At 39.4% G+C, this 21,833-nt stretch overlaps 1 protein-coding gene across 5 annotated transcripts in view; it reads left to right on the top strand.

The window, feature by feature from the left end:
- The window catches only part of USP20 (ubiquitin specific peptidase 20), a 5,014,215-nt gene that overhangs the window by 4,991,340 nt on the left and 1,042 nt on the right, over positions 1-21,833 (top strand). The gene's annotated exons all lie outside the window — the stretch shown is intronic.

The following is a 21,833-nucleotide window of genomic DNA, read 5'->3' as shown; positions in this document are numbered from 1 at the left end:
AGTTTCTGAGTTGTCCAGATCTTGCTGTGGGTAGAGTGAAGTCTTTCTGCATATCAGTGGGAGTGGTAAGCACTGAGCAGCCTATCTGTCACTAGAGGAGTTGTTTCTATCTCATAAATTGTATCTTATTGACCATTTTGGGCTGCTTTCTATCCCTTTTAACATTCTGCCTTAAAAACCCATGTTTGCATGGGTTTGCGCTTGTTTTAGCTCTGCGGATCCTGTTTGGGCATCCTGTAAACTACTACAGCAGCAGAAAGGAGAAGGAGAGACTGATTGGCCATAAGTACCTCTGTTTGCCGTTTTGCCTATATTTGCTTTCTGCACTTTAAACTAGCTGTTTTTAGCTTAATGCATTTACTGAGACCGATTTTGCTATTTAAAATTGTTTACTGCATGTTTTAGTCATTTTTTAAGGTATTTCCACTGTATTACTATTGTAGGCTACACACTTAGCCTTTCTGTGCCTTAAAAGTGGGTTTACTACTGTTAAAATTGTTTTTCTGACTGTATTTCCATAAAAAAGAAAAAAAAACATAAATATCCTATCTGTTTGCTCATTTCCCACCATATTCTCTAGCTAGAATAGACCGGATTTCAGATTTGCTGATTCCAGGACTGTATTTTGAGTTTCTGAGTTGTTCAGTCATTGCTGTGGTAGAGGGAAGTCTTTCTGCTGATCAGTGGGAGTGGTAAGCACTGAGCAGCCTATCTATCGCTACAGGAGTGGTTTCCAGCTCTGACATTGTATTATATTGGCTGTTTTGGGCTGCTTTCTATCCATTTTAACTTTCTGCCTTAACAACCTGTGTTTGCGCGGGTTTGCACTTGTTTTAGCTCTGCAGATCCTTTTTGGGCATCCTGCAAATTACTACAGCAGCTGAAAGAAAAAAAGAGAGACTTTGATTGACTATAAGTACCTTTGTTTGTCTCATTTTGCCTATATTTGCTTTCCGTACTTTGAACTAGCCGTTTTTAGCTTACTGCATTTACCGATACTGTATTTTGCTATTTAAAATTATTTACTGCACTTTTTAGTCATTTTTAAGTTATTTCCACTTTATTAATGTTGGAGGCTACACACTCAAATGTGCTAGCTTTTCTGTGCCTTAAAAGTGTGTTTACTGCTGTTACAATTGTTTTCTGACGGTTTTTCTATAAAAAAGAAAAAAAAATCCTATCTGTTTGCTTGTTTCCCCACCATTTTCTCTAGCTAGAATAGTCCGAATTGCAGATTTGCTGATTCCAGGACTGTATTTTGAATTTCTGAATTGTCCAGACCTTGCTGTGGTAGAAGGAAGTCTTTCTGCTTATCAGTGGGAGTGCTAAGCACTGAGCAACCTATCTATTGCTAGAGGAGTGGTTTCCAGCCCTGACATTGTATCTTATTGGCTGTTTTGGGCTGCTTTCTATCCCTTTTAACTTTCTGCTGTAAAAACCCGTGTTTACGCAGATTTTCACAATGAGCTGCGCCCTAAGCTAAGGTAAACTATTACTTGAGCCAGAAAGTCTACTCTTCGAATTTTCCTTTAGATCTTGCTAGTTTTCTCATTTCTGCACTCATACTAGTTAATTTAAGACCAGCACTTGCTCAGAACTAATTGTAGCATTTACTGAAGCATATATACTTCTACCAGCACTAAAACTCTCCACATAGGAGAATAAGATAACAGCTCCAGTACTTAAATATATTGAGCATCAAACCAGGCATGTCTAAAGGTCAGTTCCCTGTGCTTTCTCCTGTCAACCTGGTGAACTTGGGCATCCTGAGGCAATGTAGCAACTACCTCATGTACACAGACAACCCCCTCCTCTTACCCCTCAACACTATGACTTGTGAGAGATACACATCTATAGGCAAACTGGAAGCCAAGCACTCTCCCGCCAAGACTGAATTAGCCAGTCAAGAGGAGAAGGTTAACACCTGCACCACACCACATTTAACACATAGCCCACCAGTACGTACACCACCACAGTCCTCACATAGTAACACAAAACACACACCTACTTTCGCAGAGGCTCTCAATAAAAACCTGCCCAAACAACAGAGATCTCCGTGGCAGAAATGCAAACAACCACCACATCCCAGCACAAATCATGTAACACATAGCTCACGTAAACAATGTGCCACACACCCAAAGCCCCTAAGGCAAAACAACTTACTCAATACACAAGTCATAGGTGACTCAATAGTAAGGTACACTGATGTCCCACTCACTAGGCTGAATAAGGAGAAAGTTATGGTCAGCTCCCTGTCAGGTGCCAGGATCCACCACATAACACACGCACTCAGGTCTCTCCACAACAGGTACAAATATGACTGTGTCATTGTCCATGTTGGTGTGAACGACCTGGGGCATACCTCCTTGGACTACATGAAAAGAGATGTAGAGGAGCTCTCAGATCTTTTAGCCCAGGCAGGTATTATCCTAGCTCTGAGTAGCATCCCACTCTCACCCAGAATGATACCACAGTACAAATAGAAAATGGTTTACTTTAACAACTGGCTAAGTTTCTGGTGTCATTCTAAGGGGATCCAGTGTCTGTCTGCCTGGGATGACATAATCAACAGACCTCGATGCATCACCAGAGATGGTCTGCACCTGTGACCGCTGGGATTCCGGATACTGGCCAAAGCTCTTGCTGCCCCTATAGTGCCTTTTTTAGGCAATGTCCTGAAGGCAGAATTACTCCGTAACAGTTACAAGCAAACAAAACCTGAGGGTTATGCTACTCAGTGCTAGAAGCCTAAATCTCAAAATGCACTCGCTCGAAGCACTTCTAAAAATGGAGAACATCAACATCTGTGCAGTGACCGAGACCTGGTTCAAGGCTCAGGAGAGCACCCTAGCACTACCAGGCTATACCACACGTTTCGGCCCCCTAATCCGGACTGAAGCACTAAAAGCGGAGGTGTCTCCATATTCATAAAAAATATGCACACTTCCAGACAAGTAGCCCAACATAACACATCAGAGATACTTCAGGTGCAGCTAACACTGGGTAAAACTGCAGTATAGGTTGTAGCTTGCTATAGATCCCCCTCCATGTCCCAAGAGTCCCACTCCACATTCCTAAACATACTGGGAAATATTAGGGTACAACCCAATACCCTTATACTGGGAGATTTTAACTGACCCTCCATTAACTGGAAAAATTACTCATGTACCAACACACTAGCTCAACGTTTTCAGGAATTCATTAATTCCAGCGCCCTGGACCAACTCATTCTTACCCCCACCATGGGGTAGAAACGTCCTTTACCTGGTCATTACCAACTTGGGCGACCTTTGCTCTACACCTGAAATCAATTCCTCCCTGGTCAGATCTGACCACAAACTTATCACTATGGACATCCACATCCCACCCACACCCCACTAATGAAAACCTCCATAAAAAACATCTCCAAAGCCAACTTTGGGCTTCTAAAAACTGAGGTGGTAAACTTCACGACACCCATGCAAATGGAAAATAGGTACATAACTGCTGAATCATACACCGATGCACTGTATGAGCACATACACATGTGCATGGAACGGGCCATACCAAACAGAAACAAGATGCTCTCCTCCAAAAAAAAAAGAAGCCAATCTGGTGGACCCCTACCATCAGCAAACTCTACAACAGAAATAAAAACTGTTGCAGAAAAGACTGAAATCCCAAGACTGGAAAAACTCCCTTGTTAGCCTCAGCAAAAAACTGCGATCCCTTATCAAATCATCTAAAACTAGCCACGAAAACAAAATTGCTGCAGATTCTAAAGACAACCCCAAGGCATTCTATAGCTGTCAAAAATCTACACGGCAAGAATCAGATCTTTTCCGAGTTACTTCACAATGGCAATACATATACAGAACCAATATTGGCCGACAGGTAACTTTATTCCCCTTTCACTCCCCCCCCCCCCCAAAGGGCCCATCTCGAATACCTGAGGAATGCCAAGTCCCTATCATCATGGCAACACAGGTAAAAACCACACTGTCCAAACCCAAGAATACAGCTTCCATGGGACCTGACAGTATCCCGGGCTGCATCCTACATGAACTACAAAATGAACTGGCACTACACCTGAGTACCATGTTCAATCACAGCCTCGTTTCAGGCTTTGTTCTTGCCGAATGGCACACTGCTATGGTCATCCCACTCCACAAAGGGGATGTGACTATAGATCCTGGGAACTTCCGTCCCATTAGCCTGACGGGTCTGATATGTAAAGCCATAGAGCACATCATCAAGGACCTAATTAACAGGGACATAGGGAATCTCCAAACTCTAGACCCCATGCAGTTTGGGTTTGTGAGAGGTAAGCCAAAATGGATTCCTGCAAGTAAGGCATCTGCAAGGTTCCAAAATATCAATGCAAACCAAAAAATAACCAGCAGATAGTGGATGCCATAAAAATTATATATTATTATTACTGAGTCAAAACATCAGTATACAAAAACTACACACCAGTTTCGGGTTCAAATACACTAAGTCTTCATCAGTGTACTGATAGAATGAAAAAAACACATATTTATATACTGAGTCACTAGCCAATGAACCAGTTACAAGTGTTCATTTAGTCCTGGGGCAAAAAGCCCTCCCAGTTTAATGATCCATTTTCTCTCTTTTGCATTCAACAATTCATGCCATCCAAATTTATTGTGTTTGATACCCAAAAGATTATCAATAATTGTGAAGTGAAATGAAGCTGTTTGATGAACTTCCGTGTGTTTATATAGAGCATTTGTATGTTTCTTGTTTTTGATTTCACTGATGTGTTCAGAAATTCTATATTTAAGTGTTCTAGATGTCTGGCCCACATAAAAAGCTGAGCATTGACAGGTGGCCAAATATATAACCCAATCAGAACTACAGTTCGCGAAGAAGAAAATGTCATATACTATACTTGTATTTTTACTAGTGAAACTGTTGATTTTTAATAGTCTACTACAATGTGTACAATGACCACATGGAAAACATCCTAGAGCAATCTGTCCCTGGATGGTGCTCCGCAGTTTCTCCTTAGGTTGATATCTTCCTTGTTTATAGTGATTAAAGAGGGACCCAAGGTTTCTGCCATTCCTAAAGGAAAACAGACATTAAGCTCCCAGTATTTCCGAGAGCCTGTGATCTGCCTCAAGGATGTTCCAATTGGATTGTACACTTTCACTTAGTGCCCCGACATTTCTTCCATAGGTGGTCACTAGCCTAGGATATCTAGTATTTCTGCCTGATTTATCATGGTATTGTAAAAGTGCTGTCCTATCCATACTGTTGACTGCATTCCTGGCCTGCATAATGTGTCCTGGTTTATAGCCCCTCTCACTGAATCTCTTAGTCAAGTCATCCCTATAGTGCATATAGGTATCGTCCTGTGAGCAAATTCTTTTCATCCTCATATATTGTGATTTAGGAATGTTTCAACATATATGAGGGGGGTGAAAGCTGGAGGCATGGAGAAGGGAGTTGTATTCAGGGAATTTACGGTAGACTTTATCTGGAGCCCTACTAACCATAACATCCAAAAAAGTAATATTATTTTTATGGTAGTTCACCGTAAATTCAATTCCCCATTTGTTCTCATTTAGGTATTCCACAAACTCCATCAGATATTCCTCATCCGATCTCCATACCATCCGGCAGTCATCCAGATATCTTTTCCAAATATCTATTTGATAAAGGTACAGATTATGGGAACAATCATATATGATCTGCTCTTCTATATATGCCATAAATATATCTGCATATATAGGAGCAAATGACATTCCCATAGCTGTACCCTTGATTTGTAGATAACAAATGTTGTGGTATAAAAAGACATTTTTTGTTAACACATGCTCAGTCATGCACAAGAGAAGTGTATTGAAACCAGGTGGATACAATTCTGACCTATGTAGCCAATATTCCAGCACCTGGATGCCAGCCCAATACGGAATATTAGTATATAGGGCCTTGACATCCAGGGTACAGAGTATCCATTCATCGTCTATTTGCATCTCTGAGATGACCTGCAAAAATTCAGCTGTATCCTTCAAACAAGCTCTTACCCATTTTAATAAAGGTTTTAAATATTTGGTCAGATACTGAGAGAGGGGCTTGGTCATAGAGCCTCTACCAGACACAGTAGGCCGACCAGGAGGGTTATTCAAATTTTTATGTATTTTAGGTAGAAATGCACGTATTGATTATTAGAGTCAAGTATAATAAATTGTTTTTTGACATTATCTGTGATAATTCCTTCTTCAACAGCCAATGATAAAAAATCATCTATTTGTTTTTGGAACTGTTTAGTAGGGTTATATGTCAGTTGCACATAATACCTATTATCAGCAAGCTGATTTTTGGCCTCCATATCATACTGCCCCCAATTTTGAACCACCGCAGCTCCACCTTTATCAGCTCTCAAAATCACTACCTCATGATTATCAGCCAACTTGAAAATGCTATTCATCTCCTGTATCGTTACATTACTTGCTTTGATATAACTGTTCCTGGAATTGAAGTGGAGATCCCTAAGTGTAGAGTGTAAAAATGCTTGAACACCTGGGTACATTGGAGGTGAAAATGGAGATTTATGTTATATGAACTGGTCATGAACACTGGTGTGACCTTTGTCATGAAAAAACAGTTTAAGTATCCTAAAAAACTCAACTACATCTCTAACAAAATAATCTTCAGAAACAAATCCATCAGGTATATATGAAAGACCTTTATTCAATATACTTATTTCCAAGGAGGAGAGGGGGTATGATGAAATATTTAATACATTTTCTACTGATGTTTCTGTGCAAACGTCCGTAGTAGTCCCTCCATATTCACTACACTTTCTGTGTTTTCTACACCCTCCTCCTTTTTGGTTTCAATCTTTCAAATTACTGGAATTCCTCCTTTTTTGTACTGGTGAACCTGTGGATACCATAGTTTCCACCTCATACCCAGAAGAGGAAGCATCCCCTGATGTGTCAGATGCTTTTTTGAGTATTGATCTGGTTCTTTTCCTTTTAACCGTATTCCTAAATGGTTGTGAAAACCTGACATGCTTACTACTATCCCTAGAGAAGGGGTCTCCTTGTTCATAGTCTGTGACATCCCTAAGAATTTTTTTCTTTTTCCTTTCCTTTAATTGTGTTGCCAAGTCAGTCAAGTCCGTACTAAGTTTCTTAAGACATAACAAATAAGTGGGTTGCCCCTCAAATTCCTTAGCTTGTTCACTTAGTTTAGTAATGGCAACAATTTCTGAATCAATAGTTCTATCATGAAAACCCATCAAAATCTCAACAAATTGCATTGTAGTTTTGTGCTGTGCTCCTTCCATTCCTGAAGTAAAGCTTGGTCAGGATTACTCACCATTGGTTCAGTTCTGACTCGTAAACCTCTGGGTGTTACCCCTTTAACTGTATAAGCTTTGAACAGTTTATAATGCCATACATTATTCCTAAGGGAACACATATGTTTAGTCAAAGAAGCAAACACAGCCTCACATGTGTCACTCCTGTTGACCGGTGTGGCCCCATTATCTAAATTTGAGTCTATCCCTATGCCAAAAATTGCCAAGTACTCACGATCGGAGGATAATCCCTTAATCAAATTTGAAATCTTCATAGTAAATGTATATCTAAAATTAGTGTAGTGTATGTCCAAAACTGACCAAAAAGTGGACAATATCAACCTCTGGTAACTAACCAGGAATATATCAGCCTAGGTTTACCACTTAGTTCCAATCCTTTATCTTTGTAACGATCATATAACATCCATACGGATATATATAAACAGTTACTAAGTAGTCCTGCTGAGTCCTACTTCCTTTCAACTAGTGTTGAGTCCACTAAATCTCACGTCCATAGGTAAAGACCATATAGTCATTGCAAATATAAATCCACCTTCCAAAAATAGAAATTAGCCCTCAACATTCAATTACAATCCTAAAAGTAGTGATATTTTAATAATCTTGGCACTATTAGGCAAATGGGTAGCCCAAACCTGGAGCCAGACCAGTCAAGGGAATTAATCCCATATAAATAAGCTAAGGGTCAATAAAAAATCAACCATAATAAAGACTAATTGTTCCCTAATAGTGATAATAATGATGGTGTACTCAGAAGCTTTGTTAGTGGATCCAGAGTGCAGAAAACTACAAAAATTGAAAATTGGTATCAACGCTTGACTCATGTGGAGCCAGCCAACCAAAAATTAGTTAGGAACCTAATTATCTAACTGATTATCCCTAGATAGTTAATTAGCCCCTACAAAATTAGCAAGGTACTTATTAACTATCTAAAATGAAAAAAACATCATCTTCTGGCCCCATTTCACATTAAGTTCCAATCAGTGTGTACAGAATATTCAAAATTTTATAATTATTTGTTGCCTTAGATCATAACAATCATTATACTATATATCCACCACCACAAGTGAATAATGCAGTCGGAATACATGGGGCAGGAATTAAAGTCTGGAACATCATCTCCTACCCTACCAGGCGTATAAACTTGAATCATCTTACTTGAAAAAATAGCCCTTAATCTTCGATGTTTCCAAGTTCAAAAAATATATAAACCCTAACCTATCAGAGTTAGTATATCATCATTAGCATTTAGTAAGCAACACATCACATTATGACAGTGATAATATCCACTTAGGCCATGTTTTAAGATAGAATGCATACATGGGTCAAAAAATTTGCTTTAGGGCAAAATAGAAGCGTATCATTGCAGAAAGACCATAAATGTATCATTTGACATAATCGTTTATAAGCCAATAGAGTCGCCATAAATCGAGAGGATAATCTATATGCAAACAGATATCTAGTCCAATAGGTCCATAACTATTACAGTTTGTAAGCCCATATATATGGGACTTTACTATACTACCAAATAGCAACTAGTTTAGCTTTTAGATACAGTAAGTATGGCACATAGAATACCCACTATAGAGTATCAAACAAATAGGAACTTGACTATTCCAACATAAAATGTATAGCATACGAATAATATACCCATTTGCAGGTGTATAATCTGCCCTGATATTCAATGGGCTAGAGTAATTAATGCATCGTATAAGGAAGCCAAGTCCTATGATAGAGTTTCAAGCAGTATATATACACCAAATAATAGCTAAACATATATAAGTTACATATACCCTATGTCCCCTTGTTGTTAGCAGACTCCATGCTTAAATATAGGTAATAGACAAGTTCACCTTTGTGCTTCTGATAAGAAAAAATGCAATCCAAAAGTGATATACTGTGTTCAGTATAAAAAGTCCAATTGGATGTCCTAAGACACATAAACAGTAATGATGATAATTCTGGATATATATACAAATAATCCCTATATAAAGGTTACATCAGTGGTAGAGAACATAATGTCCCATTCTTCATAATGAAAGTTCATTGCCGATAGATGATACCCAACTTGAAATAAGCAACAATATGGCCGACATATGCATCCGATACCGCAGGCACTCCCAACCAAAAATACACTGCTGTAAACAGAATTAAGGTTCATAATGTCACTTGTGGGCTTGCATAATGATGTTACATAGTTAACAGGCTTGGTTATTTGTGGGTAACAGTGCCAATGTTATGATGCACACTCTAAGCCCTAAAACAGCCACTGAAAATTACAATAAGTTTCCAAATTACTGTTCGATGATTTGCAGGCTCAATTGTTAACAAACAGCCTTGCTGAAATGACGGTACGTAACATCAAACATATGCTGTTTTTATACAAAATAAAGGTTTAGGAGTCACTTCTTCACCATTCCAACTGTTATTATATTGTTAGTTGGCTCGATTGTTTAAAGGCGACGATGCAAATGTTGAAAAACATGCCCTGAAATCTCCAACAACATCCAACACGACCCACGCCAACAAAAAAGGAATAACAGTCCGGTCAACACTTACATTGGTTTCCCAAACACATGAAACTCAGAGAAACCGTTAATTGACCAAAGTCACCCTTTGTTATTCAAAATGCTGTCCCATAGTCGGCAAACTCTACAGCCTCAAAACATCATTGCTGTTACTGTGATGTAGTCCGCAAATATAATTATTAGAAAAATCCACATTAAACAGTCACCAATGCTCCACACTTCCAAAAAGGTTATAGATTTTTGAAAAGAGTAAAAATCACAAATAAAATGTTACCCTTTGCCTGGCTTGCTTACAGGACTCTGTGATGAATAGTATTACACCCAAGCATGAAGCAGATGGCAGCATCTTATAGCTGAACGTTTTACCATACTGAAAAAGTCACCAAATAGAGAATTCAGATGAAAGAAAATAAATCAGATGAGATTCTAAATCCTTCTTCCTTCCTTCCTTCTGTAGGCTAGTAGACAATATTAGACTGCTAAAAAAAGTAGGGGAAACCCTACAGCTCCACAGGCCTGCAGTGATCTGCCTTAAGGATGTTCCAGTTGGAGTGTACACTTTCAGTAAGTGCCCCAACATTTCTTCCATAGGTGGTCAGTAGCCTAGGATATCCAGTATTTCTGTCTGATTTATCATGGTGTTGTAAAAGTACTGTCCTATCCATACTGTTGACTGCATTCCTAGCCTGCATAATGTGTCCTGGATTACAGCCCCTCTCTCTGAATCTCTTAGTCAAGTCATCCCTATAGTGCATATAGGTATTGTCCTATGAGCAAATTCTTTTCATCCTCATATATTGTGATTTAGGAATGTTTCAACATATATGAGGGGGATGAAAGCTGGAGGCATGGAGAAGGGAGTTGTATATTCAGGGAATTTACAGTAGACTTCCGTACTTAGAGTGTTATCTGGAGCCCTACTAACCATAACATTCAAAAAAGTAATATTATTTTTATGGAAGTTCACCGTAAATTCAATTCCCCATTTGTTCTCATTTAGGTATTCCACAAACTCCATCAGATATTCCTCATCCGATCTTCATACCATCCAGCAGTCATCCATATATCTTTTCCAAATATCTATTTGATCAAGGTACAGATTAAGGGAACAATCATATATGATCTGCTCTTCTACATATGCTATAAATATATCTGCATATATAGGAGCAAATGACGCTCCCATAGCTGTACCCTTGATTTTTAGATAACAAATGTTGTGGTATAAAAATACATTTTTTGATAATACATGTTCAGTCATGCACAAGAGAAGTGTATTGAAACCAGGTGGATACAATTCTGACCTATATAGCCAGTATTCCAGTGCCTCGATGCCAGCCCAGTGCGGAATATTAGTATATAGGGCCTTGACATCCAGGGTACAAAGTATCCATTCATCCTCTATTTGCATCTCTGAGAGATGACCTGCAAAAATTCAGTTGTATCCTTCAAACGAGCTCTCACACATTGTGAAAGGTAGATCATGCCTGCTCAACCTGGTAGACTTTTTCGAGTCTGTCACTAGAGATGTGGATGAGGGCAAGTTAGCTCACACAGCCTGTCTAGATCTTGCCGAGGCCTTCAACACCATCTCTCACTCAGGAATCATAGATAGACCACTAAACTAGGCATAAACCCTTATGTCATAAGATGGCTAGCCAATTGGCTCACTGATGGAACCCACACTGTAAAAGTAGCGGACTCTAAATCTGACTACCGACCAGTTACAAGTGGTGTTCCACAGAGATCGGTCCTGGGTCCTCTCTTGTTTGTCATTTACTTCTCAGAAGTCCAAGCCAACACAAAGGGACTCTGGTTGACCAAGTTTGCAGATGACTACAAACTGGGAGCCATTATTGATTCTCCAAAGGATGTAGACATCCTACAACAAGGCCTCACTGAGACCAATGACTGGTGAATGAGCCATGGCCTTAAGCTCAATGCCAAAAAGTGCATTGTCATTCCCTTTGAGAAATATTTGGTGCCCATAAAATACCACATAGATGGTAGTCCGCTAAACACCGAAAAAGTGATGAGACCTGGGGACACAGGTTGACAGCAACCTCTCCTTTAATAACCACATTACCACTGTGATCAGAAAGTCCTTCTATGTGGCACATCTTATCACAAAAGGTTTCTCATCCAGGAAGAAAGAGGTCATAATCCCTCTTTACTCGTCCCTCATTAGACCTATTATAGAGTATAACACCTCATTTGGTATGTACCTCACTAGACAACTACAACAACTGGAAAGGCCACAAAAATACCTAACTAAGAGGATGTTAGGCCTTAGACGTATGCCCTACACTGACAGACTCAAAAAACTCCATCTGTACTCAGTCTCATATCACCTACTTAGAGGCAATCTCTGCTTGACCTACAAAGCCATGTCTTACCCAGAGCTGTTAGATGTGCTACACCTAAAGAAATCACAATCCTTCCGCGCCACACGCTCAAGGGGCCTAAACCTCATTACCACCATAAACATTACATGCTGGAGGGACAGGTTCCTAACCCAGCAACTTCCCATACTTTGGAACAAACTCCCCATTCATGTCAAGCAGAGTACTTCACTTGCCCTCTTCAAGAGGAATCTTGACAAGTGTATGGACAATAGGAAATTCACCCCGGGGATCATTTCAATGGCCCTGCTTGACAGGGCACGGGAAACTAACTTCAGACGGCAATTCACCCCAGGAATCGCCTCAGTGGCCTTGTTTGACATGGGTATTGGGAACTAACTTCAGGTGGCATGATGCTAGGGAATTTTTTGGGTTAGGCTTATATAGCTTCCAGGGGCATTAGCCTAGTACACACTTATGAACCTGTGTGCAGTACTCAGCCTAACAAGAGTGAATACATTGGTAATGATTACATCCTTTGATCTGGGCAACATACTTTTAGATAGAAGTTGTGCATTAAAAAAGGACTTCCCTACAGTAGCACATACATAATAGTCAAAGGGCAGTTAATCTTTGACATAGGTTCTGAAAGCCCTAACTACAGGATCACATTTCAGGGGTATTTTGTCACTGTATTAGTTATAAGGAAAATCATACTTGTTAGAGAATACAGTTATGCATTTCTTGACATTGAGTTTTATTCCATGGTTTGGATACCAGCTATTTGTTTGAGAAAGTTCCTCTTGCAGGATGTTGGTGTTCTCTAGGGAGTTTAAGAAGGCAGAGTTTACAGTCATTTGCAGACTTGGTCAGCCATAAACCCTTAACATTTGCTTTGACCTCCAAGAAGTAAATGCCAAAGATAAATAGCCCAAAGACAGAACCCTGGTGTGCACTACTCGTGACAGGTCTTTTAGAGGAAGTAGCACCACTCACCCTAATTTGTGAGCTAATTTGTTATCTAATGAGTTACATAGGGATTTTCATTTGATTGGGAGCATATGTATGACATGAGTGTGGGATGGTTTTAAATGCCTTTTCGAGGTCTAGATATGTGATGTGCACTGGTTTGCCCTCATTCATTATTTCATTAATCTTCTCAAAGGTGACCACATTATGTAGGCAGGATCTGCCCATGATGAATCCAAACTGGCTTGGGTAGAGAATGTATAGGTTACTTATGTTCTTATTTACATATTTCTATCATGACCCTTTACATAGCCTCACAAATGAGGGTGGTCAGGCTTATGGGTCTATATTTACCTGAGTCTGTTGATGCCCCACCTTTGTAGAAGGAGATGACTGTTGCTGTTCCACATTCGTCTGGCACAAAGCCTGTTTGGAGGCTGATATTGAATAATCTCTGTAAGGGGTCATGCAAGTCATGTTTCAGACTGACCAGTAGGCAGCTCAGAATTATTATCCATCCCCACAGAATTAGTGTTCTTGGCTTTAGATAGTGCCTTGAGGATTTGTTCTTGGGGGATTTGAGTGGGGACGTAGATGTAAGTATGTGATGTGAGAAGACAGGAGAGGGGATGAAGTTTGAAGTAAATGCATCTGTTAGTATTTTGGCTATGCCCTCTGGGTCCAAGTATTTGATATTCTTTACTGTTCTCTTTGTGCAATGCTGGCCATTGTTTCTGAGATTTATGACATAGCTAAAGAAGGTGTTGCAGTTATCCTTCACCTATCTGACTTAGGCTAATTTGATCAGGGCCAGGTGTTCCTTGTTAAGTTTAACAGAAGTGTTATTGTTATGTTTAAATTATCAAGGTCATTAAGGTCAAAGCTAACCTTTTTAAGGCTTGGGATAACAAGGACCTCCTTTAAATAAGAGGGGGAAATACCCCGCACCTAAGAGTGATGGTGTTGTCATCATACCTCTCATTCTCTTAGTGCAAGAAATCTGGACAAAGCCCAACAAAATGAGGGGACGAAGGCCCAAAAATAGGGATATATTTTTAATATTTCTCTTACAAACTTTGAAAGTTGCTAGAGTAATAGGGTTTGTTTTAACATAGATTTTCTGAAGGATATGAAGGTTGAAACTCAAACATATGTCATTATTTAGTGACTTCAATACTTGGTTCATCCCAGTGATTTGCCAGAAAACCACAAATTTTATGAGGAACAGACCAAAAATATGAGCCAAAAATCTGGACAGTTGTGAGAGGTGTGGTTGTCCTGCATTAGTAGCTCTGACAGCCACTAGAAATGCCTCTCAAAACCTGGAAGGGCATGGATCCAAAGAGCAAGTTAGTATTGTGCCATGAATGTAAGGGAATTGAGAACTCTTCACAGTTACAATGAGGAAAATACTATCTGTGACCAAATGTAGACAATGAAAGGCTTAGTGAAGGTGGAGAATAACTGATGCAATTTTTTCAGAAAAATATCTTGTAAACAGTTCACATCCCTCTGAAGAGAAGGGACATCTAGGTGCCATGACACCATGGGTTGGAAAGGCGGTCAGCCACTCAAAATAAAATAGCAAGACCATTGGGAGCTTCAGCAATCTGTATAGAAATATGAGCAGATTTTAGATGGCAAATATAAAAAACTGAAAAATGATTAGTTAAAGCAAGTTTGTGTACTAGGATGCCAATGAGCCACCACTTTCATTCAGATTATGACCACTCCGTCTTACAGATTGTAAAGTTGAGTCAAACCGTGGAGTTCAAGGAACCAGTCTGATTGGCCATACCTGTGCAAGAGTAACGTAATTTAAAGATGGTCATAACAGTGTAATATGAGTTTTTACATGATCATCCAGGTTGTTAGATGAGTTAATAGGAAGTGATAGAAGAAAGAAGTAAAATTTGGCGAAACCACTTGAAGGTTCCTACAAAAGAAAACGCAAACTTCAGATTCAATTGAAGGAGTTAACAGAAAACTTCATAGTGGAATGCAGCTAGATCACAGGACTGATTGTAAGGTTAATAATAGAAACATCAGACCTAAAAAATATATGACCATGGAACTATGTAGTACAGTTAATTTCTTGTTTAAAATCAAAGCTGGTCATAATGCAAATAAATTCTTGAGCAAAGGCCATAGAAACATTATCTAATGTAATAATAAACAGCGTGGCTGATTTAAGACATATCTGTGGAGAAAGTCTGTTAACTCCTGTAAAATAAGTCTGTTTTTAATTGGAGGATGATAAATAGTAAGACATCCAAAAGAACCCAATCCAAAGCCAAATTCAAATGTGTAAGTTGACCCAGTCTTAATGTGGCTAAAGGGGATAGCAGTATTATGGGTAATAGTCACTCCACACAAAATTCTGTCAGGCCTAGTGTGTTGGCAAACAGAATGACTAGAAACTAATGTTGCGAGAATAGGGTCACAATTAGCATCTAGCCACATTTCAGTAACAGTACATCATTAGAACACATTAGATCAGACAAAATGTTAGATTTATTGTGAACTAGCTCGACTTTAAAGTATAGGGTTTGAATGAGATCAGCACCAGTATACATAACATCATGTATAAGATCCGCCTTAAGTATATAAGATCTGTCAGCAGATATTTTGAGGTTAGAAATGCATTGTGTAACAAGTACTGGAATAAATTTGATACCTGAGAAATTAGATGACCTAGACTGGTAATGATAATGACCAGCCTGGTGTCTTTTAGGTATGTCAATCCTAGAGCATACATAGAAAAGAGATGAAGACAGTTTAGGTGTAACAAATGGGAAAAAGTCAATATTTGCTCTCTATAGTAAAAGTAATTATAATGCTAATAAAACAGACAAATAACAGAAATTTAGTAGGATAACTAAGATGAACAAGGCAGTGTAGCATACATATATTTCCCTTCCCAACATTATAAAAGGAACCTCAGTATCAAAAAACTAGCCAGCCTACTTCTAAAATAAAGTAAATTACAATTATAAACATAATTTCATTGGCAAATTAGCAAACTAAGTGTAGTAAAACAGGCTACCTTGTAAGTAAATGCAGCTCAAAATCAGCAATAATCACTGAATCGTGGGTAGGAAGTAGTAGTGTGACAGTATCATGCAAAATTAATAAAATTAAAAGTACCTAAAACAGTTGAAAAATAAAACTGACACCAGTAGTCCAAAATGAGTAATATTTCCACAATTAAATTCACACCAGTTCTTTCCAGCTAAAAAACTGGGATAAGCACTGTCTTGTTCCACTATCCCTTCTGAAAAGGAAGCTGTTTAAAGATTGGATAGATCAAAGCTTAACTGAAATGAAGTAAAGACCTTGTAAAGAGCTAATTGTTAACTGAAGATAAATGTCATAGTGAAAGCAAATGAGATAATGAGAAACAGCCACATTATGTATCTAGAGGGCTTTAAAAAGTAAGGCATTTACAGAAGGAAAAAGGATAAGTAAAACAGAATAAAGAGCAATTGAAAAACACTAAAATATCTATGCTAGAAGAAAACATGAATTAACACAGAGCAGTGGCTTTAAAACAGTTGTTTTTTAATAACTGTAGAGCAACCAAACTGTTGGCTTAATATCTGAGACAAGAGAATGGTAAACAAATGATAACTAAAATCAGGAACAGTGAGAGAAGTGGAATAGAAGTGAAACCAGGAAAATTATGACTAATGGTGAATTATTACAGTACACTATATACATAAGCAGAGATATAGAGGTTGAGACTAACATAAAGGAAATGGTAATATATCAGACAAATACATGTTCCTCTGTTAAAAGTAGAAAGTCTCACTCAGACTCCGAGAGATTAGTTTCTGACTCTCCCTGTGGGGGGTTCTCTTTCTCTGAGACTATTTCTAGAATGTGCTGGTGTATTCAGTGAGAGAACACTGAGGTTTCTCAGTCTCTAAGAAAATATGTATGCTCTTTAACAGAAGTAATTTCCTCAACCTGCACCCATTCCTCCAGTTCTGTCAGCTTTGGAGGATGTGGCTTACTGCTTGCATTTTTTCTGATAATCAGCCAGTTGCCTCAAAAAAGGCCGGATGTATAAAGCTCCATAGTCTTTTAAGTTTTTTATGCACTCTTCCCAAACGTGGTCCAGCATCTATAGCTTTAGTTAATCCTTCTGCTGCTAAACACTTAATTCCAATCCTACTATTCCTGATAAGGATGGGAAGATTATTGATAAGTATGGGAAAATGTGCATGTTTCTACAGCTATAATTTTCAGAATTTTAAAGTGTCAGGTTCATAGGAGTGTACTAGGCTGATGACCCCCTGGAGCCTTTACAAGCCTAGCCCATAGGATTACCCTGGCATCGTGCCACCCGGTCTTAGTTCCCAGTGCCTCTGTCGAGTAGAGCCACTGGAAAGATCCCCAGGGTGAATTTTCTATTTCCCATCCACTCATCAAGAATTCTCTTGAAGAGGGCCAGTGAGGTGCTCTGTTTGACATGTATGGGAAGTCTATTCCATAGCATGGGCAGTCTCTGGGTTATGAACCTGTCCCCTCCAGCATGTTCTGTTGATTGTGGTAATGAGGTTGAGTCTCTGGAGCGTGTGGTGGAGAGGGATTGGGATTTCTTTAGATGTTGCAACAAAGCTGGATCAGACATGGTTTTGTAAGTCAAGGAGAGATCTTATCTAAGTTGGCGATATGAAACAGACAGTAGTTGGACTTTTTTGAGTCTGTCCACATAGGACAAGTGTTTAAGGCCTAGGATCCTCTTTGTGAGGTACTTTTGCGGCCTCTCCAGTTGTTGCAGGTGTCTAGTGAGGTACATGCCAAATGGGGCATTGTACTCAATGACTGGCCTAATGAGGGAAGGGAGACAATGACCTTGTTCTTCCTGGATGCAAAACCCTTTGTAATGAGATGTGCCACATAGAAGGACTTTCTGACCACAGTGGCAGTGTGGTCAAAAGAGAGGTTGCTGTCAACCTGCATTCCCAGATCTCATAACGCCTTCTGTGTTCAGTGGACTACCATTGATGTGGTAATTCATGGGAACTGGGGTTTTCCCAAAGGGGATGATGACACATTTTTTGGCATTGAGCTTAAGGCCATGGTTCTGACACCAGTCGTTGGTCTCAGTGAGGCCTTTCTGTAGGATGTCTGCATCACTTGGGGAGTTAATAATAACTCCCAACTTGCAATCATCTGCAAACTTTGTCAGCCAGAGTCCCTTTGTGTTGGCCTGGACTTCAGAGAAGTAGGTACCAAACAGGAAAGGACCCAGGACCGAACGCTGTGGGTCTGCACTAGTGACTGGTCAGCAGTCTGACTTGGAGTCAGCTACTTTCACACCATGGGTTTTATCTGTGAGCCAGTTTGCAACCCACCTAGTGACATAGGGGTTGATTCCCAGCCCAGTGAGTTTTTCTATGATTCCTGAGTCGAGAATGGTATCAAAGGCCTTGGCCAAATCAAGGTAGTCTGTATGAACCACCTTGCCCTCATCCACAGCTCTGGTGACTGACTCAAAAAGGTTGACCAAGTTGAGCAGGCATGATCTACCCTTCACAAAACCAACTGTGGGATCCAGAGTCTGGAGATTCCCTATATCCTTATTTATTAGGTCCATAAAGATGTGTTCCATAGCTTTGCATATCAGACTTGTCAGGCTAATGGGGCGATAGTTCCCGGGGTCTGTAGTCACTCCTCCTTTGTGGAGTGGGATGACTGTAGCAGAGCACCATTTGGTAGGAACAAAGTCTGAGGTGAGGCTGTGATTGAACAGGGCACACAGGTGAGGTGCCAGTTCACTCTGTAGTTCATGTAGAGCACAGCCAGGGATATTATCAGGTCCCATAGAAGCTGTGTTCTTGACCTTGGACAGTGCTGTTTTAATCTGTGCAGCAGTAATTCTGGTGGGTGCCTGGCAATCTACTGGTATTGTGATTGGTCCTTTGGGGGGGAGGGGTAAAGTTTGCACTGAATCTGTAAGTCAGTATATTGGCAATATCTGTTGGCTCGGTATAGGAGGTATCATTGTACATTAGCTCAGAGCAAATCTGGGTATTGCCATGGAGATTATTTGCATAACTATAGAAGGCCTTGTGGTTGTCTTTACTGTCTGCTGCAATTCTGTTTTCATAGCTAAGCTTTAGAGGATTTGATGAGGGATCTCAACTTTTTATTGAGGCTGATAAGGGAGTTTTCACCGTATTCTGCATCAGTTTCCTCGTCCTGTTGTAGAGTTTGTTTATGGCAGGGGGCCACCAGATTGGTTTCCTTTTTTTGGAGGAGAGCATTAGGTTTGTCCCAATTGTATGAGAAATGTTTTGCCTGTAGTTTCTTCTCATGATGAAAAATCTGCTTTAAATAATTTAATATAATTCTGTCGTTGAAGTTACTACTTATTTTAAAGTGTGTGTGTGTGTGTGTGTGTGTGTGTGTGTGTGTGTGTGTGTGTGTGTGTGTGTGTGTGTGTGTGTGTCTGACTGCAGATAATCCTTCAAGGGTTTTGGCCCTTCTACTGTAGAGGTGATCAAAAAGTGTAATGAAAGGGGTAAACTAATACATGAAGTTTCTAAGATTTTTCAGCCCTCCTTTTTCAAATTTTACTAGGGATTCTTTCGCTCCTCATCCAGTTTTGGTAAGAAGAAAAATAAGCAGTCTCAACAAAATACAGGTGAACAGATGTTTAAGAAGAAATGGGAAGGGGGTTCAAAGAAGAATTCTGGAAACTCTGAAACCACGAACAGTTCAATAAGTCAGACTAAGTATGGCACTTTGTCCCCCTGGCAGTCCCTTTTTCCTCCAGAAAGTCTGAATCTCCCCTTTTTGTGTTTAGACAATAGTTCCAGACAAATGGATTCTGAAGATCATTCATCATGGTTGCAGATGGCAGTGGGAGAAAATTCCTGGTTCTCTGGGGGCAATTTCGCAGACCCTCTTGATATAACTAGTTCCACCTTCTAAGGGGGGAAAGGAGTTTTATTCAAGGATGTTTTCAGTGCCAAAGAAATAATGTGCTTTGAGACCGGTTGTAGAGCTTTCCTTCCTAAACATGTTTGTGATAGTGCCCATATTCAAAACAATGTCACTTAACAACCTGCTGCCTCTTCTTCCTCATTTAGGTTTCCTGGTAACACGAGATTTAAAGGATATTTGTTATCACAATCCTATTCATACAGATTTTAGATGTTTCTTAAGGTTTTATGTGTCTGGATCACATTATCAGTTCTTTGCATTGCCCTTTGGACTTTCCACTGCACCAAGTGTGTCCACAAAGCATCTAGCTCCAGTTATAGCTCATCGCAGTTATGATGTAGTGTTGGGGATAGCACGCATTACAAAGGTGTAAGGAAGCAATCATGCTCCGAGTCACTTGCACAAGTTTTTGAAACTGCCACATTTTGTGTGTGTGTGTGTGTGTGTGTGTGTGTGTGTTTTTTTTTCTCACTAGAAACTACTTTTTAAAATTGCACAGATGTTGGCAGATGGTTTATGGGTCATCTGTTACTGATTGGAGCATGGTCATTTAGTGACAGTTTATTAGCTGCTGTTTTTGTGAATGTGAGGGACAGTGCATATGTGTATGTTGTAGGGTTCTCACTGGAGCATTTGTGTAAAGTGCTCAACTGGGTGGTTCAAAAATATGTAAATTATAGTTTAATTTGGTTCAGCACAATACATTGTGTATGTGACTATGTGCAGCAGTGCATTTCATCCTGTCTAATTAACACAGTGAGTTCTAGCTTTTGAGTAGCCAGTTAGCAGCCCCTTTTAAAGATTGCATTCTGAAACTGCTGTAGTTTACTGTGGGGATTTTGACCTTGAGGTCTTTTGTTTCTTTCTGCAGTCCCTAAACTGTTCAGTAACTGCTGTTCTTCTGACTTCTTTATGTATTTGGAAATTTGTTTTCTTTTTCTACCGTGTAAGGTTACTTCTCTTTTTTCTCATTTCTCTAAGGTGATGTGTTCTACTTTGTGTGTGTGGGAAAAGCAATAGAGAAAAGAGCATTGTTTGATTCATATCACAGTCAATGAAAATTATATTAACAGTGATAATGGCATGGCAGCAATTTCTTGAGGGGGTCCTAGTGCCTGATTATAAACTTGCATTGATGTAAACTGGTAATAGAGCCTGCTGTGAATCTACTGTTAGGACATACTATTTAACTGTTCAAGATTAATGACATATTCTTTGGTTTTGTTTACATAAGACTTTTCTTAGTAGTACATCATGTGACCTTATACACAGTGTAATGGGTTAATAATTAAGCAAAAGGATTTTTATGTGAATATAGTTGTGTGACTGTAACTACTTACATGTGGTTGCATTTAAGAATGTTGAAGTATTACATAGCCATGTTAAAAGTAAGATATTTCATCCCCCCCCCAAAAAAATGTAGTTCTGTATGAACGTGTGCACAGAGAAAATGCAATTGTAGCTGACCATTTTGGGATCCCACTTCGAGTAAATCCTGTACTTCAGTTCTGAGGTGCTTCCCACAAATGCTAAGAATATAAATATTGCCCTAACAGTTTTAGCAGAAGTCTGTTTTAAATGCAGATTAGGGTCACAGCATAGTTAATCAGTGTATTCCCATTGAGAGTTAAAGTAGTGTTGACTGCATGTTTTTATGTGCAATACTTTTTTGACTGCTTAATCTTTGTATTTAATACTTTATCAAAAACT

This window comes from Protopterus annectens, chromosome 16.part0, assembly GCF_019279795.1.
Source record: "Protopterus annectens isolate FY-2018-M chromosome 16.part0, PAN1.0, whole genome shotgun sequence".
NCBI lineage: Eukaryota > Metazoa > Chordata > Ceratodontiformes > Protopteridae > Protopterus > Protopterus annectens.
Note: the sequence above shows the minus strand (reverse complement) of the source record. Positions and strands in the feature narration are given on the sequence as shown.